Below are 26,206 nucleotides of genomic sequence, written 5' to 3'. Positions count from 1 at the left end.
GACAGAAAGACAGTATAGCTGGTCAGCTGTCCTCCATTCCTTCTTCTTCTATAGGTAGCTACTACCCCCCAGTATAGGTAGACAGATACACCCCCCTTCCCCCCGTATAGGTAGACAGATATCACCCCAGTATAGGAAGCATCTGCTCCAGTTTAGGTAGCCAGATACTCCACAGTATAGATGGATAGATGTAGCCCCTCAGTATGGGTACCTAGATGTTGACTGCCCCCTCACCGAGTATAGGTAGCAGATGTAGCCCCCCACCTGCCCCAGAGTGTAGGTAGACAGGTGACCCCAGCAATATAGACAGCCAGATGTACCCCTCTCCACCTGAGTATAGGTAGCCAGATGACTCCCACAGTGTAGGCAGCCAGAGTTTCTCCAGTGTAGATGTCCAGGACACCCGTCCTGCAGAGCGAGGCATGGCATAAGTAACCCACCATCTGGGGCCAGGAGAGACACGAGATGGATGTTTCTGGACTCCAGTAGCTCCAGTAGGACGTAGTCATAACGAAAAACACAGGTTATGTGATGAGTCATTGATTCAGAGATGCCAGCACCAGATCTTCTAAAGGTAGCCATACACTGGTCGATTTGCCATCAGATTCGACCAACAGATAGATCCCTCTCTGATCTAATCTGATCAGAGAGGGATCGTATGGCTGCCTTTACTGCAAACAGATTGTGACTCGATTTCAGCCTGAAACCGATCACAATCTATGGAGCTGCCGCCCCCCTTGCATACATTACCTGCTCCGGCCGGCGCGAGTCCCCTGGTCTCTGCTGTCTTCTTCTCCGCTCCGGGCTCGGGACCGTTCCTGCAGCTACTGAACTTCCTGTCCAGGGGAAGTTTAAACAGTAGATGGCGCTCTAATGTTTAAACTTCCTGCCGGGACAGGAAGTTCAGCGGTGTGAGCGGCAATTTCACAGCCGATTCGATCACTGTGATCGGATTGGCTGTATATCGGCGGGAAAATCGTTAGGTGTATGGGCCCCTTTACACTGACAATCAACCCTCGTTCGAAGTCACTTAAATCTTTCGTCTTACCCATATTGACATTAACTACGTCGTCCGAAGCTGAGCGTTCCTTATATAAGCAACCTTGCGCTGTGTTACGCTACTGTTGGACTGGTTTACTTTCAAACTAGTGGTGTCTCTAATTTTCAGGCCACTCGTATGTAGGACACAGGATCAGGTCTGTTAGCAGAGAAAAATTAATACTAAACACCGTAATTGTATCAATGTCCAGTATTAACATACACAGGGTGTTTTACACAACTTTTATTCCTTCAAATAGAAATACTGCCAAACTATACACCCCCCTCCCACACCCAATTCTTGTTCCTATATTCGTCTACTGGAGTTAAGCCTCATTATCCTTCGAACATGTAGACTCTCTTCCTGACTCCTAAGGTGGCAGAAAACAGGAAATGACTACCAGAAAGGAAACAAAACTTCAAAACTTCATTTCCACAAAAAAAAAAGACAACTTTTTTTTTAAACTTTATTACATGAAGCCATTTGCATGTGTTGCAATTAAGGATGGAGGAAGGCAATTTTAATCGCCCATCTCCGCTTCTCAATATGTTCCCTCCAAAGCAGCAACATGAGAAGGATCATCGCATCATCATAATAAAAAGAATTACCAATAAAAATGTTGATTAAAACACTTCAGGATTTCATAGCTGCACAATAATTTTCCCAGTCTAAAGCGAAGTTGTCTTTACTATGGCGTGTGCGTCACACAGGACAGAATAACGCCGCCGTTAAACCGCTCCTCGCATCGCATATATATTGCCAGTCGGCGCTGCGCAGCATAAAAGCAACAAACAGGGACGGGATTTCGGAAAGTATTGTAAACAAGAAAAAAAGTATTTCTCTTCTCGCAATATAAATCTTTATAATATCCTAAAATACTGAGGCATTAAAAGATATTTCAAAAATCTGTTTTTAAAAAAGAGGGGGAATAAAACTGAAACTCGAGATACCAGATAAAGTTTTAACTCCTTCGAGCTTTTCTAAGATCAGTCCTTTAAATCGGTTGCATTTTTACATTCTGGGGTGGTCAGTGAGGTGGGTTAAAGCGGACTTGGACTCAGAACTTTGTCTCTGCTCTTAAAGATAAGCAACAGCATAATAACCTTTAAAGAAAAACATTTCTTTGTTACAGCTGCTACAAATCCTGCAATGAATCTGCAGTGCTTCTACTTCCTGCTTTCATGGAAGCAGACATATTGTTAACATCCCTTGTTTAAACATTAGCTGCTTTGCCGAGGACTGCTGAGATTCTTGAGTTAACACAGCAGAGACCTCAAATTACAGTTGTGATTAGTCACAGATGAGGGGGAATTAGATAGGCTTAACACTCTAAATACATACAGGGTGCATTTCTCTATGGTTTCCTTCTGTCCTCCGCAAAAGTTCAGGTCAATTTTAGGTTGGCCATACATCACTCAACCCCAGACGACCAGATAGATAGATCCCTCTCTGATTGAATCTGATCAGAGAAGGATCTATTACCTACCCATATTACCTGCCTATATTACCTGCCCATACACTGCACAGCAATTCCCAATATTGATTTCCAATTAAAATCTGTTGAAAAGCCTCCTGCCCCAGTGCCACACATAATAGACTGTTGTTGCTAAATACACATTCCAACAGTTGATGACTCATCTGTCACACATCAATGCAAATCCCGTCCTCCTCCAGTGTCTGCCGTCACCGCTAGCACTTGAATGACGGGACACCGGTGCACGTAGTGACATCACTACATGTGCCAGTGTCATGTGATACAGGCACTGGCCGTGACACAGCCGCCTCCGAAGGAGGCCAGGACAGGTGAGCCTTCAGCACTGCTCATGGGCCTGGGGGTCCATCGGTCATCGGGATACTGAACACACTCAATAGACCTTTCGTGACTGAGATTTTCCTGCATTTTTGGTCGATCTTTTCAACTGATTTTGATCGGGTGGCCACGTTGTGTTATCTATTCTCCTCCAATCCAATAAAATAATCAGATTGAAAGGTCGATCGTCCGGCAAAATGAAGTGATGTATGGGCAGCCTTATTGCTGTAATCCAGCAACCAAATCCAGCAACACACGCTTACGGGAAGTGAAGGGAGGACGTGAAACTTTTTGTTTCTTCAGAAGGATCACGACTTCTCATAGAAGTCGTCGGTCTTCCTAACATGGACTGCGTTCGCATTCATTGATCTCCGGGCTAACTTGGGGAAGCACGGGAGCGCACTGGCGCGCGCACAATCAGCCGCTGGAGCACGCAGCAGGCTTTAGGACATAGCAGCTACGTCAAAAAGGCTAAACTAGTTCAAGTGTACCCAAGATGTCAGGTACAATAGTATTTATACTTATGTGGGACATCCTCCAGCCACATATTGTCCGAGGGTTCCCTCTCTGTCCTCCCCGGCCGCACCTTTGTCCCTTGTTCACCTCTCTTTTTTGGCCAGTCGTGCTCTTCTGTGCACGCGCGGCCCAGCTGCACGTGTGTCCCTGTCTCGCTTCCGTGGCTGGGAGTGTTCTGCGCCTGTCCGGTACTACTGCGCAGGTCGCTCCCGGACAGACAGTCAGTGACACGACTATATACTCTGCAAAGCACTTCAGAAGATGCCAGTGATAAAGAAACACTCACAAAAATAAATAAACAAATTCTGATCTGCAGTGCTGGCTGCAAAGAGTTTATTTATAAGCAGCAAGGGGAAGAGGTGAGCAGGGGGCTCTTTGCTCAGCACAGCAGTGAAAGCTGCTCACATGCTGGGGAACACCCACTCTCTATGCAGCTCTATACTCTGTACACAGCTCTCTTGGTCACGTGACTGCCTTTTCCAAAAGGGATTTCTCTGGAACGGCTGCATCAAATATAAATATTGTTTGATTAATGAAGCAGTCCACTTTTCAGCTTTACTACGAATGAAAATTCCATGAGGGTAAATGAGGGCTTCCAAAACATCACCTGAGTTTTTTTCCTTACTTCAAGTAAACGGCTGTTTGTTGGCAAGACCTCCCGATTGGCAGCCGTCGCACCCTCCCCTCCCCTCCCTCCTGCGAGATTGTTGCCGGCTTTTTATGCCTTCCCTATCTTCCATAATTTTCTAAATTGCCCTTTTGTTTACTCTTAGACTTTATGCCACAAATTAAATTTATGCAAATAATATTTGTATGCATCGCCCATAAATCCACTCTATAATTTCATGCACCGGCAGCACAGCCGCCGCTTTGATTTTTAGAGGAAACCTGCGGGGAGTTTGGATTTTTTGAAATATTTTCTGGGCTCGGAATTTATCTGAAGCTGCGCTACTAAACACTTTGCATGTTTTTCAGAGTGTAGAACACGGCCGGAGAGTGTAATCATTTACAAAAGGCTTCACAAGATCACAAGATAAATTGCTGTTTTTATTCAAAGAAAGGGTCATTTTTTTACCCTTTTTTAGTTATGGGCGGATCCTTTGGCGCCAGGCCAAAATGTTTCCACTTTGACGATGGCTTTTCAAAATAACACTTGTGTCCCGGTTGCCCACTTTTTATGCTTACATTTATAAAGAGGAGCTGTAACCAAGGTTTGAACTTTATCCCAATCAGTAGCTGATACCCCCTTTCCCATGAGAAATCTTTACTTTTTCTCCAATAAATCATCAGGGGATCTGTATGGCGGATATTGTGGTGAAACCCCTCCCACAGTGTGATGTCATGGCCATGGTCCTCATCCTTCTCGTGGGAAAGTGGGTATCAGCTGCTGATTAGGATGAAGTTCAGTCCTGGGTTATAGTTCCTCTTGAAACAGAAGTTGTTTCTTGTTCGCATATTGGCCACATCCTGGGCCGAGGCAGAGGCAAGAGAGGCTCCAGCCTCAGGGTGCAGTGTAGGAGGGGGCACAGAGGCGAGAGAGGCTCCAGCCTCAGGGCACAGTGAAGGAGGGGGCGCACAACTCACTTAGCTATCAGACCTCTATTGTGTTTGAAGCAGAGAGAAAAAATAAAAGAGGATACATAGCAGTGAATGCAAGCCAGATAACTAGAGATGAAGGTGTTAGGGGGGAGGGGGTGCCCTGGGGAGCCTCTTAGTGTGATAGCAATCAGTGTGTGACAGCTGGGGTGGGAGGGATGGAGGGGCGCACTTTGGTGTCTCAGCCTTGGGTGCAGGAGGACCTTGTCCCGGCTCTGGTTGCATCAATCAGCCAATTCACAAAATGGCTTTCCAGATCCCTAAGTGGCCAGACTTTGAGCCCTGGCCATAACATAATATATGCAGTGGCGTAGCTAAGAAGCTGTAGGCCCCGGTGCAAGTTTTGCATTGGGGCCCCCCAAGCACTCTATACATAACAATTTATATGGCGCACCAAAACCAGTCAAGGACAACCACAGTGTCAGAGGTACAAGAAGGGGATGAGAAAATGTGTGTTAATGATCACTACTATTCGAATCAACTATAGAAGTGAATATTATCAACACAGGATCAATAAAGAGCTAATACTATGTTTGAGGGGTGGGTCCCTCGGGGTCCTGATGCGGTGGCTACCTCTGCACCCCCTATTGCTACGCCACTTTATTTATATAATATATGGTATATATGGTCAGGCCCGGATTTACATCATAGGAGCCTATAGGCACAGATGTCCTAGCACCCTAGACTTCACCCTCCATGAACCTACAACCCCCCACCGAACTACAGCACAAGTGTGGTGGCTGTCCCAGCTGTCACGTCTTCCTTACCCGTCAGGCCATCATAGGTATCTATAGGTGTCCCTTAGCATTAGGTAGCCAGGGGTACCCTCCGTATTAAGTAGCTAATGGTGCTCCCAACTGAAGGGAGATCTCATCAGTGGAATGCCGAGAGCTGGGCGAGTAACCTCATTTACAATCAACTCAAGACTCTGCATAAGGAAGGAGGGAGGCACTAGGGGAGGGCAGTGAGCCGCCTTTCCATCATCAGGCGCTTGTAGGCTCGTGCCTACTGTGCCTTATGGTAAATCTGGCACTATATATAGTATATACAGCGTGTGTGTGTGTGTGTGTGTGTGTATATGTGTATGGTGTGTGTGTTGTGTGTATGAATGTATGTGTGTGTATGTGTGTGTGTGTGTATGTGTGTGTAGTGTGTAGTGTGTGTGTGTGTGTGTATGTGTGTGTAGTGTGTGTGTGTGTGTAGTGTGTGTGTGTGTGTATGTGTGTGTAGTGTGTGTGTCTGTGTGTGTGTGTGTGTGTGTGTGTAGTGTGTAGTGTGTAGTGTGTGTGTGTGTGTGTGTGTGTGTGTATGTGTGTGTATAGTGTGTGTGTGTGTGTATGTGTGTGTGTGTGTGTGTCTGTGTGTGTGTGTGTGTGTGTGTGTGTGTATGTGTGTGTAGTGTGTGTGTATGTGTGTGTAGTGTGTGTGTGTGTAGTGTGTGTGTGTGTGTATGTGTGTGTAGTGTGTGTGTGTGTAGTGTGTGTGTGTGTGTAGTGTGTGTGTGTGTAGTGTGTGTGTGTGTAGTGTGTGTGTGTGTGTGTAGTGTGTGTAGTGTGTGTATGTGTGTGTGTGTGTTTGTGTGTGTGTGTAGTGTGTGTGTGTGTAGTGTGTGTGTGTGTGTAGTGTGTGTGTGTGTGTGTGTGTAGTGTGTGTGTGTATGTATGGTGTGTGTGTGTGTGCTGTGTGTGTGTGTGTAGTGTGTGTGTGTGTGTGTGTGTGTAGTGTGTGTAGTGTGTGTGTGTAGTGTGTGTGTGTGTTTGTGGTGTGTGTAGTGTGTGTGTGTAGTGTGTGTGTGTGTGTGTGTGTGTTTGTGGTGTGTGTGTGTGTGTGTAGTGTGTGTGTGTGTGTTTGTGTGTGTGTGTGTGTGTGTGCGTGTGCGTGCGTGCGTGCGTGCGTGTGTGTGTGTGTTGAAAACTTTTATAGACCCCGTACGGTTTTATCATCACAATAGAATAATGTGTTTTATTTCCCCAGCCATTGTAGTGAGAGAAGGTCCAGGTTGCCCCTCAGCCGTCTGTAGCCAGAGCAGATAATTGTCACTGGCAATATATTACAAATGGCTTGTACAACCATTATGAATGTTATAGCAATTTGTAATTTTGCAACAAAACAAGAGTTACTCTCTACGGTGACTCTCAAAGAAAAACAAAAAATCTAAAAAAAAGAGTCCAAAACCGAGTGATAAATATGGTACAGGTTGCCTAGCAACAAGAGGAATAAGCATTTTATGTTCATGTTTGCATGAAAAGGTAGTTAATAATTGTAGTAGATGTGTGAGATTGGGCTCATTGATTTCCTGCGTCCATTGTAAAACGCTCTCTTATTGGATCGATAAGGCTTGGGGCATATAACCTGCGTTTGGGGATGTGCGCTAGCGGAGGGCCGGTGTCCCCGCCGTGCCATTATTCATACGTGCGCCCGGATGTCAGGCTCATCAACGCCTTCCTACAACAAGTAACCAGATGCTTCTTCTAAATTCTCACCAGGGGGGTTCAGGCCGCTAGTGGTGCTTCTATGCTAAAATAGAGACAGTTTCTGACATCCACAAGTGAAGTAAAGTTTTGTTTTCCGGGCCATACTTGGATTTTGTTGGTTTCTTTTTTTAAAGTAAAACTCTGAGGCAACAAAAGTCACAGATCATCATCAGTGAATATGGCAATACGCTCCGAGAAAGATGTACGAATGCAAAACGCTGCTGGTGCCTTGTAAGTAAAAGATTATAAAAAATAATTATTTTATATATAACAATTATAGGCAGTGGATTCTGTCTTGGTTGATTCACAAAACGTATCTTTCAGATGATTTCACTTTACTTAAAGAGAGTCTGAAGTTAAAGAGGAACTCCAGCCTAAACAAACATACTGTCATTAAGTTACATTAGTTATGTTAATTAAAATAGATAGGTAATATAATCTCTTACCCACACTGTTTTAAAAGAACAGGCAAATGTTTGTGATTTCATGAGGGCAGCCATCTTTTTGGTTGAAAGGAGGTGACAGGGAGCATGAGACACAGTTCCAACTGTCCTGTGTCCTGATCACCCCTCCCAGCTGCTAGGCAAACGTGAATAACACCATAGGAAATCCCATCATGCTCTGCACAGCATCAGGGAAAAAAGCCTGGGCTTTTTTTCTTTGATGGGTGGAGCTTAGGTAAAAATGCAGCTAAAATGAGGCTTGAGCCTCTTCAGTGCTGCTGAGTAGATTTTTAGTCCGGAGGTTCACTTTAAAATATAAAAAACAAACAAACAAACAAAACAGATACTCAAGGAGAGGGAAGTCCTATAGAGCCTTCCTGTTCCTCCTACGGTCCCCACATTCCACCGCTGGCTTCCCCACTAGCAGCCTCCAACCAATGTGTCGGAGACTGCTCACTGGATAAAGTTGGGCAGGGCCGGATTTACCATAAGGCACTGTAGGAACGTGCCTACAGGTGCCAGATGATGCAAATGTAGCTCACTCCTCTCCCCGAGTGCCTCCCACCCTCCTTTCATATGCAGAGTCCTAAGCACAATGTAAATGAGAGCTTACACTCTCTTCCCATCTCTCTGCATTCCACTGATGAGATCTCCCTTCAGTGGGGGAACCACTACCTACCTACTTAATACTGAAGGTACCTCTGGCTACATAATGCTAAGGGACACTTGTAACTGTAACAGGCAAAGGATATACAGGAGGAGTAACAGCTGGGACAGCCAGCACACTTGTGGTGCAGTTCGGATGGGGTTTGTAGTAGGTTCATGGAGGGTGAGGTCTAGGGTATCAGGACATCTATGCCTATAGGCTCCTGTTATGTAAATCCGGGCCTGGAGTTGGGAATAGATTTAGAGCATCTCACAGTGTCAGGTTTGTGTTGCTGTATTTGTCTTTAGTTGTTAGTGTCACAGCAGGAAGTGACTATGTCTGTGATTAATAATAACATTAACAAAAATACAGATTTAGCAGTGTGGAGACAAGTAACAACTTTATCAGTATCATATTGGAGTCAGAGTCATTCACGCAATTCTTTCTTTTCCCCTCCTAAGCCAGAAGGTAAACTCATGACCTTATGCTTCACAGGGTGAGGCAGTACCTCTGCACCAACTAAACTCAGCAATTCCTTTTGAACAGGGATGCCACAGAAGATGAGAGTAAATTGCTTTGAAAGAGACACCGACGGCAATAAAAGTTTGATAGTGGCTACTCTATACTACATAAACATTGTGTTCGGAGTTTCCCTTTAAGGCAGTCAGCTCCCCGGCTCTGTTGCGACAATCAATCTCTGTCTGCAGATATAAACTATTAAGTCAAGTAGAAAAAATAAGGTTATTACAGAAAATATTCCAGTGGAATCCGAATAAGAGACAGACGCGCCTGACGTAAGGGGAGAGAGCTAATCTGTTCCCATCCGCCGCACCGTTTTAATTACACTGTGCCCGCCGCGAAAGCCAATCGCAAGTCGCACCTACTGTTTATTCGGGATTTTAATAAAGGCATCTCTTTCTTTCCAATCGGTCGAGAGCCGGAATCCCCGCACTTTCATGAATATAAAGCATCTCCATTAAGAAGACTTCTGTTTATACTTTCCAGATAGAGATGGAGAAGTTCAAGGTGTTCATTACGGATCTATCTCAGCACAAAATAACACCAGCAGCGCTACCGAGATCCCAGCTACATAATAATGGAGGATATGTACAAAGGGCCGTGTGCAATGACCTAACGCTTCCAATGCCTCTGCCACGAGACAAGTAGATGAGCTGGGTATAAATATGCATTATATAGCACTAGTGTACTTATACTTAAAGGGATACTGTAGGGGGGTCGGGGGAAAATTAGCTGAACTTACCCGGGGCTTCTAATGGTCCCCCGCAGACATCCTGTGTTGGCGCAGCCACTCCCCAATGCTCCGGCCCCGCCTCCGGTTCACTTCTGGAATTTCAGACTTTAAAGTCTGAAAACCACTGCGCCTGCGTTGCCGTGTCCTCACTCCCGCTGTTGTCACCAGGAGTGTACTGCGCAGACACAGACCATACTGGGCCTGCGCTGTGCGCTCTTGATGACATCAGCGGGATCGAGGACACGGCAATGCAGGCGCAGTGGTTTTCTGACTTTAAAGTCAGAAATTCCAGAAGTGAACCGGAGGCGGGACCGGAGCATCGGTGAGCGGCTGCGCGGGCACAGGATGTCTGCGGGGGACCATTAGAAGCCCCGGGTAAGTTCAGCTCATTTTCCCCCGACCCCCCTACAGTATCCCTTTAAAAACCAAATCCCACTGCTATAAACACCTATCAGTGCTGCACAAATGCTTCTGCCATTTAATGTCATTAAAAATGACCCTTCCGTTTCATCTTCCAGACTCTATCCATTTCCAGAGCTGACTGTAAGCAAAAACAGACTGGTGTTCCAGTCTGGAATCTGAACTCTATGTTTCAGCACAGAAAGCCCAGCTACTTCCTCTTCCTACATGGGTAATTCACTGCACAAAGCAGGAGGTCTTGTTCATTATTTCCAACCTGTAAAGTGACACTACCAACCTGATGGATTGTGGTACAAACTTAGTGGTAAGGCTGGTAGCTTAGATGCATCCTACCATGTTTTGGGGTGGGTATGGGTAACATTAATGGCGAACTGTAGTGAGAGGTATATGGAGGCTGCCATATTGATTTCCTTTTAAGCAATACCAGTTGCCTGGCAGCCCCGCTGAGCTATCTGTCTGCAGAATAACACCAGAAACAAGCATGCAGCTAATCTTGTCAGATCTGACGGTAATGTCAGAAACACCTGATACGCTGCATGCTTTTCAGGGGCTATGGCTAAATGTATTAGAGGCAGAGGATCAGCAGGGCAGCCAGGCAACTGGTATTGCTTAAAAGGAATTAAATATGGCAGCCTCCATATAACTCTCACTACAGTTCTCCTTTAAAGGATACCCGAGGTGACGTGTGACATGATGAGATAGACATGTGTATGTACAGTGCCTAGCACACAAATAACTATGCTGTGTTCCTTTATTTCTTTCTCTGCCTGAAAGAGTTAAATATCAGGTATGTAAGTGGCTGACTCAGTCCTGACTCAGACAGGAAGTGGCTACAGTGTGACCCTCACTGATAAGGTCACCCTCATAGTTATTTGTGTGCTAGGCACTGTACATACACATGTCTATCTCCTCGTGTCACATGTCACTTCGGGTATCCTTTAAACCCAGAGGTTAAATTGCTAAAAGCATATTAAGGCCATAGAAGTCATTTTGAAATGTTATTCAAATTACCGTTTTTTTTTTTCTCAATTTGCAACCAGTTATGACTTTCTAAAATGATCAAATTCACCACTGCCTAACCATGACAACAGTGCGCTATTTGGTGTACATACTTATCCTGTATTCCCATCTTCCTTCCTGTAGCTTGCGCACTTGGGACTGACAGAGTGATTGCAGCACAGAGACCTCACTAGGGTTGGTATCACCCGGTGTGGAATCTCATAGGGCCTCAATTCTGGTAGGGTTATCAAACAAATTACCTCATGTGAGGTAATGTACCTCATGAGATAATGACATTTAGCAATTCTGGTACATTTTAGTCATGTTTTACCTCATGAGGTAAATTAAGAGGTAATTAATAAGCTAATTTGCATTAATTTTACAGAAAATAACTATTCTCATGGAAATGAGGGAGCATGTTAGCACATAATAATTTAGGCTGCATTTCCACTTGTGCGGTGGGAATCGTCGCGGGTCTATGCGAATTTTCATGCGAATGCGCATGGATGACGATGTATGCAAATTTAACCATGGCAGTGCTGGTGTGATTTCCCATTGTTTCTATGCGAATTCGCATGAAAAGTCGCATGAAAATTCACATACCCAAACCGCATGCGAATTTCCTATTAAATACATTGTATGCGATTCGCATAGCGGTATGCAAATTCTGATGGCTCTGCCATGCGAATTTTTCCTGCACAGAAAAACGCAAAGGAATCCTGACAAGTGGAAACAGTCCCATTCAATTGTATTGCTATGCGAATTTGCATGCAAAGAATGCAAATTCGCGATAGTGGAAATGGGCCCTTACTGATCAGTTTAAGACCTGCCTGTACCTGGAGGTGAAGTCAATTTGTATGCATTTTGCAGTTTTTAGTGGAGTTCCTATTGCTGCTGATTTAGTGTTATTCCTATTCAGGCTGTGTAATAGAAAAGAATAGTAGAAATAAAACTCCAAATATTCACTGGATTTTTTTAAATAAGGGATGCCTATAAATATACTTTTCATAGGTTGCTACATAATCAAATACATCTTCAAACCTCAAAAAATACATCTTCCAAAGACTATCCTAACTTATGGAAGACAGTTAAAGACTACTACTATTTATTTACTGCATGCTTACCGCTGAAATACCTCACGTTTTACCTCACTTTATGCATTTACCTCATGTTTTACCTCATGTTCGGAAATGGAGAAAAAATTTTCAGAATTGCTAAAAAAAGAAGAAAATACCTCATGAGATATTTTACCTACAAAAAAAATATTTACCTCACATATCTACCAGAGTTGAGGCCATGTTGTTCCCCCCCCCCCCCCCTTGTACCCCATGTGCTACCTCACCAGGTAGTAACGCTGCTTATTATAGGGGGTGTTAAGATGATCACCATGTGGCCCTGGTTGCCTCTAACCTCCATTATCAATTTAACACATTGAATTGGTGGTACACAAGCCATTCAAGCTTGTATCCCACCATGCCAGGCATCTGTCATGTAAAGTGATGGTTTAGGTGCTGTCAGGGTTGGTTGTGCTCAGTAGCCCACACTATGGAAACAGAGAGGTACCAGGGCTGGTTCTAGATGTTCTGTTGCCTGAAGCAAACTTTGGAGATGTGACTGCTACTGAGTAAGTGCAGTGATTGGTCCCATCCGCGAGACCATCAGCACCAGTTAGCAAAAGTTAGCAGAAGGAGCCGTTGGCAAGATGTGATTGGCCGGTCTGGTGCCAACACCCCCGCCTGATTGGTTGCTTGCCAAAGCTTCCCGTCTGACAGAGATTTGGGGATGTGTGCATGAGGAGGGTAGTGTGTGGGCCAGGAAGACGGGCAGGAGAGCAGAGAGAAGACAGGCGCCAGGTGGCCCAAACTGCTTGTCCAAACTCCAAACCCTAGATTTGGCCATCTGAATCATTTAATTCAGGTGGCTTCTTGGTATGTCCAATCCTGAGAGGGACCAAACATCTACTGCTGGCTGAACCGTACCAGAGGTTTATGGGTATGCATCTACCAATCTCCCACACTCACGGCTGCCATTTCTGAGGTTTTCTGGCTGCAATGTGCAAAGTTTTATACTTCTATTATGCAAACAATGGGGAGAGAATGAAATGTCTCTTTAGCCAAACACTAAGGGCTTGTCCATACCTAGGGCGTTTTTGCCTATTGTTTAGCAGCAGCAATTTTAAAAATCGCCCTAAAAACGCTTGTTCAATGATTCCGTATGGGACAGTTTATATCAGCACGTTTCGTCTGCTTTCCGCTCAGCAAAGCGCTGCCTGTACCATTTTTAGGGTGATTTTGCTACAATGGAAGTCATAGGAAAAACGTAAAATGCTCACAAAATCACTTTCTGCGGTGATTGCGTACGCACTTTCATGAATAAATACATTGTATTTATTTATTTCCAGGTGAAAGAGTTCACTACAGAATCGCTCTGCAAAAGTGCTTAGAAAATCTCTTTACAAAAAATCGTAGCGCGCAGGTAAGCGCCGGGATGTTTGCTCATTGTAAAATCTTTCCTCTCCCTGATTTACATTCTGACATTTATTACATGGTGACATTGTTACTGTTGGCAGGTGATGTAGCTGCTGCTAGCTGTTTTGGCCGTTGGAGACAGCTGTAAACAGCTATTTCCTGTCTGTGAACATTGTTACATTGTGGCAAACTGTCAAAAGTACCGCGGTCCTCAGAGCTTCTTGTGGGAGGGGTTTCACCACAATATCAGTCACACAGCGCCCCCTGATGGTCTGTTTGTGAAAAGCAATAGATTTCTCATGTAAAAGGGGGTATCTGCTACTGATTGGGATAAAGTTAAACTCTTGGTTGGAGTTTCTCTTTAAGTCTTCCAAGGGCAGCAGCCCCCAACTTCCATCCTACCCCCGTTTGGCGGCAGCTTCTCAGGCCTGCCGTACATGGCCCTTGCAGGAATCTGAAGTTACGAGCAAATCTTTGTAACATCAAGATAACGGTAAAAGTTAAATAAAAAGAATCTCGTCGAGTGGAGACTTCACAGAACACAAAAATGAAAAACCACGCGCTTGGAGTAAAACACTGACCTCCAAACAGGCAGATGCTACATGCCCAAATTTCCCAGCAATCATCACCTCTTTCATGAGCCTCGATTTAGCGGCAGATCTTCTCCAGCACGGCAATATGTTTACCCCCCGCACATATGGCTCGGCTGCAGGATTAACATTTAAGTCAATTGCCAGCGTCTCTTTCCAAGAAGCGCAATGGCTGGAAGAGAAAGGCGATTTAGGAAGGTCACTTTTCACGCGCTAATACAGAACTCACACAGGGCGCCCGAGATGGAGGATTTTGTGTCCCTTCCAGGTGTCCTGGCAGGAGGAGACATCTTTCATGCCTCCAAATGAGTTTATAAATCCATATTCCCACCACGGGTCGTGCAGGCTGCAGCCTGATGTATAGACTTTAAAGAGAACATGTCAGGACTGAAAAGCACACCTGGATGTGACATGGCGACACACCTTAGCACCCCTCCTGCTTTAAAATAGCCTCCAATCCATTCACATGTCTCATCTACAGTTACATAACTACGTCACTTCCGGCAACTGTCATTATCTACTGCCTGAGGTGCTTTACCTGTGTGTTTGAAGCCTACCATGAAAATGGAATGGACGGTTCAGCTTAAAGAGGAACTTCAGCCTTAACAAACATACTGTCATTAAGTTACATTAGTTATGTTAATTAAAATAGATAGGTAATATAATCTCTTACCCACACTGTTTTAAAGAACAGGCAAATGTTTGATTTCATGAGGGCAGCCATCTTTTTGGTTGAAAGGAGGTGACAGGGAGCATGAGACACAGTTCCATCTGTCCCGTGTCCTAAGAACCTCTCCCAGTTGCTAGGCAACGTGAATAACAACATAGGAAATCCCATCATGCTTTGCACAGCATCAGGGAAAAAAAGCCCGGGCAGTTTTCTTTGATGGGGCGAAGCGTAGCTAAAAATGCAGCTAAAAATGAGACTTCTATAAGAAAAACAAAGTTCTGATGCTGTGAAACTGTTAAAGAAACACCAGGCCTTTTCAGTTGTGCTGAGTAGATTTTTAGTCTGGAGGTTCACTTTAAGGTTTCTTTCACATAGGAGGCGGTACTGTGTGCTTGCTGCCCGTGTAGTCAAAGAGCTCTGAGGCGTAGCAATAGGAGGGTGAGGGGGGACATCAGTACCCGGGCGTAGCATTGTGGCTTCTCCCCCCTGCTTCTCTCCCTCCCACTGCAGAGGAATGCAGAAGCGTTAACAGCAGCAGAAAAGCGGGGCACATACTGCCTGACGGTAAACAATGGTCTGGGCTATTTATTTATTTTTTTGTGGCTATGGGGGCTGGGGATCATCTCATATCTTAGCAATGCTCCTCTAGCACACATTACCCTAGCATACTTCCCAACATTTTAAGTGTCGAAAGCGGGACAATTAGGCCACACCCCTGGCCACGCCCCCAACCCTCTAGTCACGCCCACTAATTTATTTTATTTTATTTTTTTTAATTTATTTTGTATTAAATTAATTACTCCCGAAAGGGAGGGTGCCAGTGGGAGTCTGTCTCTGGCATCCGACCTCCATATGCTTCCTGTGACGTCATAGGAAGCACATGGAGGTCGGATGCCAGAGACAGTACGCGTGCATCAGCGGTAAGAGGACCCGACTGCCCGCTCCGCTGCGCTCACTCTGCCTATAGGGAGGGGAGGAGAGGGGGGCACACGGACATACATTAGGGGGCATTCAGAGAGGGAGGGAGGGAGGAAGTATTGAAGCCGGGCTCCCGCATCCCTCATTACCGCGGCTGGAGCCTGGATCAGTTTTTCCACCTCTATTCTCTGCCAGCCGTCGGGATTCAAGAGGGGGGGGCCCGGGATAGCGGGAGGGCCCCCCCAAATCGGGAGAATCCCGACGAAAACGGGACGGTTGGGGGGTATGCCCTAGTAATGCCAGCGTTAACATGGGCTGGGCTACTTGCGCAATGCACGATACGTAAATGACGTAAGTACTTGCGCACAGCGATTTTACTTAGTGAATATGCCCCATAGAGGGTTACTGGGTATGATTAGGATCTCTGACCATTGCCGATCGCTTGACCTGTCCATAAAGAGGACCATTCTTTATGACGATCCCAGGGATTATGGCTTCCCAGGGATCACTCACATATACAGACACATCCAGAGAACATATACCTCATGTGTGCCGCTGTTATTGTATGGCATAGCAGTAGATAATAGCACTACATAATAATAACCTGATATAATGTATATCGGTCAGTCATCTTTCTGCAGCCAGTTCCTCCCGCAGATCCATGGAATGTGTGATAATTGCACACAGGTGTGGTTTACTGTCCGGTTATATGATGATATTACAGGACATCTGCCGGTGAGATACATGCTGAATCCTCCAGCCAAATATTACCCTGGAGTGATTGCGCTTTCCCAGAAATCCCGTTACCTGATATTAATGAGATCAGCTGGACACAATTCCGTCCTATGTAATAATAGTATCAGCAGTATGAGAGTTTATCCGTTCCCCCAGTGATGTGTGCATACAATAATCCAGGGGAGATCTCCAGCACATACCAATCTATGCTTCCAGCTGGCTATTCACATGTCCTCTACAGTTTCACCTACAGTCCACTACAGTTTCACCCTGAGGGCCCTTTCACACCGGGGCGGTGCAGTATTTTTACCGTATCTCACCGCCTCTACAGCTTCCCACTGACTGTCTCTACAGCTTCACACTGACTGTCCACTACAGCTTCCCACTGACTGTCTCTACAGCTTCACACTGACTGTCCTCTACAGCTTCACACTGACTGTCCTCTACAGCTTCACACTGACTGTCCTCTACAGCTTCACCCTGACTGTCCTCTACAGCTTCACCCTGACTGTCGTCTACAGCTTCACACTGACTGTCCTCCACAGTTTCACACTGACAGTCCTCTACAGCTTCACACTGACTGTCCACTACAGCTTCACACTGACTGTCCTCTACAGCTTCATACTGACTGTCCTCTACAGCTTCACACTGACTGTCCACTACAGCTTCACACTGACTGTCCTCTACAGCTTCATACTGACTGTCCTCTACAGCTTCACACTGACTGTCCACTACGGAAGCAGGAGATTTGGGCGCATGAGACAAGTGGACAAAAAGGGCGCCCCATTCACTTCCATTATAAATATCGTTTAACGGGCGCCGGGATATCGTTTAATGGGGAAAAAAGGCGCCGGAGAATATTAACGTTTTACAAACGGCGCCCGGAGATTTTTTAAGGTTTTATAACTGTGCTTGTGATGATTTAACTTTACAAAATGAGCCCGTGACGAATAACGTTTATAAAGATACTAAATCACTATTTCTAAAACATTTCTAAAACATTATTATCCACCCCAAAAATATTATTTACATTTTTTTATTTACATTTTTTATTTATTAATGTTTGTAAAACATTATTATCCATAGGGGGTCTTAGGTTTAGGCACCAACAGGGGGGTCTTAGATTTAGGCACCACCAGGGGGGTCTTAGGTTTAGTCACCACCAGGGGGGACTTAGGTTTAGGCACCACCAGGGGGTCTTAGGTTTAGTCACCACCAGGGGAGTCTTAGGTTTAGGCACCAACAGGGGGGTCTTAGGTTTAGGCACCACCAGGGGGTCTTAGGTTTAGGCACCAACAGGGGGGTCTTAGGTTTAGGCACCACCAGGAGGTCTTAGGTTTAGGCACCAACAGGGGGGTCTTAGGTTTAGGCACCAACAGGGGGGTCTTAGGTTTAGGCACCACCAGGGGGGTCTTAGGCTTAGGCACCACCAGGGGGTCTAGGGGTTAGGGATAGGTACAGGGAGGGTTTTTAACAAACATAAATATAAGTTTCAGTTTAGAAACAGGGAAGATTAACGTTTTAAGAATTGCCGATCTCATACACATTATTTAATGATTTATAAATTCATAAAACACTATTTGTAAACGAAATTCTACACAATATTTTTATAAACAATAATGCTGCTTATCGTTTACACCACGCACCCTTTTTTCCCGACGCCCTTTTTTGATGTATGCGTAGTTCACACTGACTGTCTACTACAGCTTCACACTGTCCACTCCATCTTCACCCTGACTGTCGACTATATCTTCACTCTGTCCACTACATCTTCACTCTGTCCACCACATCTTCACTGACTGTACACTACATCTTTACCAACTGTCCTCTACAGTTCCATTTTCAGCCTCCTGTTTCATATGTAGCAACCCCTCCTTCATGTCCAGGTGTTCTCTTAGGCCAGATTCACACTATGGGCCTGATTCACAAAGCGGTGCTAACAGTTAGCACACTGGTGAAAAGCCCTTTATCACGCCTAAACTCAGTTTAGGCGTGATAAGTTTAGGCGTGATAAGTTTAGGCGTGATAACTATAGCACCAACTGGGTTAGCACCGCAGTGCACAGCTGATCAGAAGTTTTGCGCTAGCAAAGTCTGGTGCACTTCGCATAGATTTTAATGGTGCTGCTTTGCATGCGGGACTTAAACTTATCTAAACTTATCACGCCTAAACTTATCACGCCTAAACTGGCTTTTCACCAGCGTGGTGCAATGGTTATCACGCCTAAAGTTTCTAACTGGGTTAGCAGCGCTTTGTGAATCGAGCCCTATGGATTTGATTCATGAAACTTGCTAACTCATTGCACGAGCGCACTAGTGTTTTCGCGCGCGAAAATTTGCGGTTGCGCACAAAAATGCACACAAGAACGCTAGCGCGGCCGTGCTTTGAGTTAGCACGGTTTCGTGAATCAAGCTCTATAAGCGCTATTGTGAGCGCTTGCGTATGGTTAGCGCTTGCTGAGCACTTTTTAAAAAATCGCTCCCATTCACCTTTATTAAATTTGCTGTAAAAATCACTGTGATTGCGTAAGTTTTTCCACGCACACGATCGCGGCAATTTTTACCGCAATTTTAACAAAAGTGAATGTGAGCGATTTTTTTAAAAAGTGCTTAGCAAGCGCTAATCAATTGCAATCACTCACAATATCGCTTATAGTGTGGATCCGGCGCCCAAGGCCCTGACCTTTGCGGCCCCTCCAGAAATCTGGCCCCGCTTATCTCCATGGTGTGTGTGGGCCTATCTGCTGTGTCCACCATGCACCCTTCGCATAATAGTGCAACCACCATGACTCTCTCTGCACATAACGAGTGTGGAGACAAGTACACTTTCTGTGAAGGCGTGACGCTCTTGTATCGGAGGAAGGGTGAGCAGTTGAGGCCCCCACAGGCCTGGGCCCCCCTATGGTTGCATGGCCTGCAGCCTAGCAGCCACACCTCTCTGTACAGCCCCTGCAGCTCTGTCTCTTCTCCCGTTGCTGTGTAATGGCAGCGTGTGTATCATGTCTGTGTAATGAGAAGGTTTTTGCAGTAGAAGTCGCACAGGCTCCGGTCGTACACATTATTTACTGCGATCCATTAGGTGTCTGCGTTCCACTTGCTATTAATTATGCTTCAAAGTCAGAGCACAATTCTTCATAGTTTCCCCGTCATTTGTTGCACAGGCTTCGTCTTGGTTTTCCGAGAACAAATATCATGACATCAATTAATTTCCTTCTAAAGAGGCATCACCACCAGCAGAGCCCAATGCATCACCGTGTCAGTGTGTGCTGAGTCGGCTGCTTTACTGTTCCCTGACAGAGAGGCCCAACCTCCCCTCTACAGCACAGGCGATGGGTGCCCCAGCCTGCCTGACACACTGTCTCTGCTCTGCCGGGTGATCAGGACACTACAAATCCCAGCTGCTCTTTCCAATGGGCATATTGGCATGGTGGCATAATGGATAGCACTCCTTGCAGCCAGGGCACTATCTGCACGGAGTTTGTATGTTCTCCCTGTGTCTGCGTGTGTTTTCTCTGGGTACTCCTGTTTGAAACAGGAATACCTAGAGGAAATGCAAGCAGACAATGCAAACTCCATGCAGGGCTGGTTCAAGTAACAATTAGCCTGGGGGCCCCCCAAGAGACACCCCCCGACCAAAAAGCGTCATTAGAGGCCCTTTATTGCAGCCAAACTTCCCTCCTGGGCCCCTGAGCTGGCTGCTGACAATCCCCCAATCACCTCCCAACTTAACAGTCTCTGCAGAGTCCCTGGGGAGCAACAGTTAAGATGAGGAGGGACAACTTGGGGGCCCCTACAGGCTCTGGGGCCCTGGGGCAATTGCCCATTTTTTCCTATGGTAGCTCTGGCCCTGACTCCATGCAGATAGTGTCCTGGCTGTATGTTTTGGCGATGTGAGAGGCTGTCTCCTCTTACATCCCCAAAACATGCAGATAATTTAACCTCCCTGGCATTCAATTGCCCCAGGATTTCTGTGCAAAAAGTGATAACATTTATTTTTAAAACAGCATGGATATAGCTGTCCATACCGCTAGGGAGGTTTTTAAAGGAACACTATCAATGCCCAAGTGTTCTAAAATGACAGTGTACAAATAATGTCTAAGTAGCTGTGTAAACATTTTCCTACTTTTCATGTTAGATATCAGAGGCAAAAGCTGTAATTCATTGTGTGCAGTTTAAAAGAAAATAAACAGCCTTCATATCCTTCTCACTTCAGGTGTCCTTTAAAAGTGTGGGGTTTTTTTTATGAGCAAAACCAGTGTTGCTGGTAATTTTTGCACCGAAAATGCTATTTTTGATTTTGAGAAAATAGCGAAAACCATAACATTTTAAATTTTTCGCAATATGTTCAGAGAAAAAAAAAATTATTTCCGTTTCAAAAATTCGCAAAAAATGCAAACATTTTTTACTAACATTTGAAATATCTGACCATTGTATCACACACGTTACATTTTTCCACAAATATGAAAAAAATAAAAAACTCAGAATAGGAACACACAAGGCAGAATCGCATATGCGTTTTTCATAGCACATAGTGCAAAAAGCATATGGGATTCTGCCTAGTGTGTTCCTACCCTGAGGGTAAGAACACACTCAGCCAGTTTTCTGCCCCTAGGCCAAGTGTATTGTGACTTCCCTTCCTTATGCAGCAGATCCCCTCCCATTCCATGTGCAGCCCCTTCTTCCATGTGTAACATCCATCTACTGCAGCGGCCTGAGATATAGATTTGAATGTCATCCACACATAAGTGAAGGTGGAAGCCGAAAGAGTTAATATGTTAGCAGGGCCGGATTTACCATAGGGCACTGTAGGCACGTGCCTACAGGCGCCTGATGATGGAAAGGCGGCTCACTCTCCTCCCCAGTGCCTCCCTCCTTCCTTTCCCTATGCAGAGTCCTGATGAGATTCCAATTGAGAGGTTTCTGACCCTACTATCAGCATTTCACTGATGAGAGCCTACTTCAGCCAGCGGCACCTCTAGCTACTTAATGCTGAGGTTCCTCTAGCTACCTAATACTTGGAGGCACTTCTATCTACTTCATATTGAGGGTACTTCTGGCTTCCTAATTCTAAGGGGCACCTAAGATGAGCGGGGGAAGTAAGGGAGAAGTGACTGCTGGGAAAAATGGCACACTTGCTGTGCACTTTGGTGGGGGTTCGTAGGTTTGTGGAGGGCAAAGTCTAGGGAGCCAGGACATATGTGCCTATAGGCTCCTGGGAGGTAAATCCGAGCCTGTATGTTAGCCAATGCCATAGTTGTAGATGGAGAAGAGAAGAGGTCTAAGGCCTGAGCCCTGTGGTACTTACAGCTCGGCCAATCCAAAAATGTGTCAGCTGCATCTGATTTGGCCAATGCCATGCTACATGCACTTTGCATTAAATTTGCACGCAAGTCTGAAAGCACAGCACCTCGTTGCCCATCTGTAGTGAACACTGAAGTTATTAAAAAGGAAATGTAGTCAAAATAACATAATGAATAAATTTTTTTTTACAATAGTTATTGATAAATTATTAAAGGTGGCCACACATGATACAATAAAATTATCCGATTTTATGATTTTGAAAAAAAATAAAAATGATCGGATTTCCCGAAAAAAAAATTGAGATCTTTTTTTTTTTTTTTTTATTCGAGCAAGAAATCCAATTGGATTTCCCGTTTTTATTCGATATGAGTCGACCGAGAGTGGTGGATTTTCTGATCAATTTTTATGAAAATTAAATGGTGTGTGGTAGATTGTCAATTTATTAATATATAAGTCCAAACAATTTTCTCAGTGTTTTCAATCATTTTTTTTTCATAATTGGAGAAACATTATACACGTGTGGGAGGTACATTGGTTAGATTGTTCAAATGTTACAATCAATCAGAAAACTTGATTGCGATCCTTGAGTTGAAAATAAATTTTTTAAAAAGTGTATGGTGTGTGGCCATTGTGTGCCCATTGTAAACTTTTCCTCTAACTGAAGAATTTTTCTTGCGCTCCTGGTCAGAAGGTGTATCGCTCAAAGGTCTCCCCTCTGATTAGATGCACTGCGATGCTCCGTTGTAGGGTGTCATGAGGAAATATCTAGGCAAGGATGGAGCGCGCCATAGTGCATTTTCAAAGAGGTTACTTTATTGACAAATTAAGTTATACTCACAATGTCACTTGTTAAAATGGCATTTCAGCGGCGCAGCCAGCCGCTTAAACCTCAGCAGTGGAAGACATCAGCGCGATTCCCGGAGGCCTGGGTTCCGTCTCGCTGGAGGGTGGGCGTGGCTGGTCGTCAGAATGCGTATGACGTCATTACGCGTTTCGGCGCACAGCACCTTCGTCAGATGACATCATTGATTTCTCCTCTAACTGATTTACTTTCTGAAATTGAACACAGGCTGCAACATCTTTAGTACTGGACAGGAGATCTCTGTGGAATGTACGTTTACTGAGAGTTATAAAGCCAGTAGAAAAGATCTATGGTCTCCCCAAAAAACTGTGAGGTTGGGGTTACACACCAATATACAGCAATATATAGCTGTAGGAAGTGTTTCCAATACTGAAACCAGGATAATAAAGCGGATCTCCAGCCTAAAGCAAAAATATAGCAGGCTACCTGTAAAAAGAACGTTGAAGTTACCTGAGCTGCCTTGTCCCACGATGCCATCTCTAGGCTGGAGATCTGCTTTAAAGTCAACCTGAGTGACATTATACTCATAACGGTATACAACTGTATTTATCCACCTATTCTTAAACATGACTTTTTTTTAGATTTCCCATGATTTTATTGTTTATTTAAACATTAACAAAGTAGATTGAATGTTTTATTGTCTCTGCTCAGTGGCAGCCTATTAATTGTCCTGGAGTTAGAAAATACATGAACTATTGACCTTTTTCTATCTCTCCCCTGCCCTCAGAAGCTGTATTCTGCCAGGAAAACTTTTATGGCTGTAATTGGCTTATTAGTGATGATTACTATATTCCCGACAAGACAGAAGCTGTCACTTCCATGGCTTAAAATTAACTCTTTCAAGAGCAAAATAAAACAAGAAAACCAGTCTGGTTTTTAATAAGCTTAATAACATAAAAACACGTACTGCATTCTACTATATGTTGTTAGGCCTAGTGCACACTAGAGCGTTTCGGCTGCAGTTTGCGATCCGCTTGCGGGAGCGGATCCGCTTGGGTAATGTATTTCAATGGGCTGGTGCACACCAGAGCGGGAGGCGTTTTGCAGAAACGCATACTCCCGGGCTGCTGCAGATTTTGGATTGCGGAGGCGTTTCTGCCTCAATGTTAAGTATAAGAAAACCGCAAACCGCTCTGAAAAACGGCACTTCAGAGCGGTTTGCCAGGCGTTTTTTGTTACAGTAGCTGTTCAGTAACAGCTTAAGGGCCCGTTTCCAGTATAGCGTTACGAAATCGCCGGCGAATCACCGCAGGCAAATCGCATGCGGGTGCGATTCCGCATGCGTTTTTTGCCGCGATTTCGCATGCGATTTCGCATAGGTAAGGCTGTATGCGATTTTAACCATGTCACTGCCTGTGTGAATTAACATGGGTACCTATGCGAAATCGCGGCAAAAAACGCATGGGGAAAACGCATGCGATTTCCCTATTAAATACATTGCGTGCGATTCGCCTGCATTCCACACGCAGGCGAATTCTGAGGCCCCTACCCTGCAGATTTTTTCTGCACAGAAAAACGTGCGGGGAAACGCACAAGTGGAAACAGTCCCATCCACTTGTACTGACTGTGCGAATCCGCATGCGTTGCCCGCATGCGGATTCGCGATAGTGGAAACGGGCCCTTACTGTAACAATACATGAAATCTACTACACCAAAACCGCTACACAAAACCGCAAAACGCTAGCTGAAACGCTACAGAAAAAGAAGAAAAAGCGTTTCAAAATCTGCTAGCATTTTGCGGATCTGCTAGCGGTTTTTGGTGTGCACCAGGCCTTACTGTTATTTTTTTAAATGTGTGCAATCTGTAAAAACATAAAAAAAACCTTTTACACAATTGATGTTACTCTTCCTCCTACTAGCACAATGAAGCTAAGGTCACTACACATAGCATACAGTGAGGTCCCGGCATGCAGATTCAGGGGCAGCGTGTAATTGAATGATTTCTTCTTGTACTCGGCTCCCTGTATATGCGTGCAGCAGCTCAGCGCACGCACTATATAGACAGACCTCTTAAAGCCAATTTAATCTCTCGTTCAGAATGGATGGTGTGTATGAAAGGCCGGCCACATCGTCATCGTGGTATAATTCTATTAAGATGTTACAGCGGCCCTGCTACAGACAACATGCCAAGATCTAAAGACGCTCAGCGGAATTCTAATGTGAATAGAAGGAAAAAATAGAATGGATGGACGCTGGGGTGACCCAGATTTCATTGCTACAGCCTGGAACTGGGATTGGACACTATGGCCCAGTGCACACCAAAAACGCTAGCGGTTTTGGGAGCTGATTTCAGAGCGATTCTAGGTATGTTTAGAGAGGTTTTCTAAACATACCTAGCGGTTTTGGGTGCGTTTTTGTGTAGCAGATTACAAATATTGTTACAGTAAAAGCTGTTACTGAACAGCTTCTGTAACAAAAATGCCTGGCAAACTGCTCTGATGTAGTGTTTTTCAGAGCGGTTTGAGTTTTTCCTATACTTTACATTGAGGACGAAACGCTTCCGAAAACCGCAAACGCGCAGCAGGTGGCGCGTTTGCGGCTTGGCAAAAACCTCAAACCGCCGGTGTGCACCATCCCATTGCAATACATTAGCCAAGCGTTTTTCCAGGCGGATGCGGCCGGCGGATCGCTCCAAAAACCGCTCGGTGTGCACTAGGCCTTAAAGAGCAACTTTAGCGGGAAAAAAAAAATCAATACATTGCAAAGTGAGAAGTAAAAAAAAAAAGAAAAGAGATCAAGAAATGATATAATATATAATATTGTCATGTTATTTGTTCATGTTGCTTGATCCACAATCAGCCTGCTAGTCATCCTCTTTACTACTGGCAGACATGAAAAAAAACTAGCTCAAAAGTTCACACGTCACCCACCTTCCAGGTCTATAGATAGACCCCCGTGACGGTGCCCACCTTCTGCAGGTACACCACTCCTGCACAACCCTAGTACAACGATGCAAGTGAAGACGGCACACAAATGGCTTCAGTTGAAAACTGTATAAAGCTGGCCACTAACGGTCCAATTTCTAGCAAAAAATCATTCGAGCGATCAGAAATTTTGATCGGACGAAAAATCGTTCACTACACCATCAACTAACCAATCATTGCTTCCTATCTATCATGACCACCAAGAAAATCCAAATTTTCGTTCGACGAAAATTCATTCGGGCGACATTTTTTCACTCGTTCATAATCGATTGTGTCCACCAATGGAGATTATTTACAACCAATCCGATCAGAATTTCTGATCGCTCGAACGATTTTTTGCTAGAAATTGGACCGTTAGTGGCCAGCTTTAGATGCATGCTATCTAATACAGTTTTCAACTGAAGCCATTTGTGTGCCGTCTTCTTCATTTGCATCGATGAAAAAAAACTAGACAGCACCAACTGCCATTATATATAATCATGCTCTCTAACAATATGACAGGCTTTTTTATTGATATACTGTACATATGTACAGAGGGAGATAC

At 44.8% G+C, this 26,206-nt stretch overlaps 1 protein-coding gene across 12 annotated transcripts in view; it reads left to right on the top strand.

The window, feature by feature from the left end:
• CAMTA1 (calmodulin binding transcription activator 1) overlaps positions 1-26,206 on the top strand; it is a 1,857,772-nt gene that overhangs the window by 586,463 nt on the left and 1,245,103 nt on the right. Inside the window, exon 1 of one of the 12 annotated variants that reach the window (XM_068238938.1) lies at positions 13,617-13,670. The exons of the other annotated variants lie outside the window; for them this stretch is intronic. The gene's annotated coding sequence lies outside the window, so the exon portion shown is untranslated. Of the gene's footprint in view, positions 1-13,616; positions 13,671-26,206 lie in introns of those variants that run through there. 12 annotated transcript variants of the gene reach the window in all.

The sequence above is a fragment of the Hyperolius riggenbachi genome, chromosome 6 (genome assembly GCF_040937935.1).
Source record: "Hyperolius riggenbachi isolate aHypRig1 chromosome 6, aHypRig1.pri, whole genome shotgun sequence".
Classification (NCBI taxonomy): domain Eukaryota; kingdom Metazoa; phylum Chordata; class Amphibia; order Anura; family Hyperoliidae; genus Hyperolius; species Hyperolius riggenbachi.
This window is presented reverse-complemented; position numbering and strand designations above follow the sequence as displayed.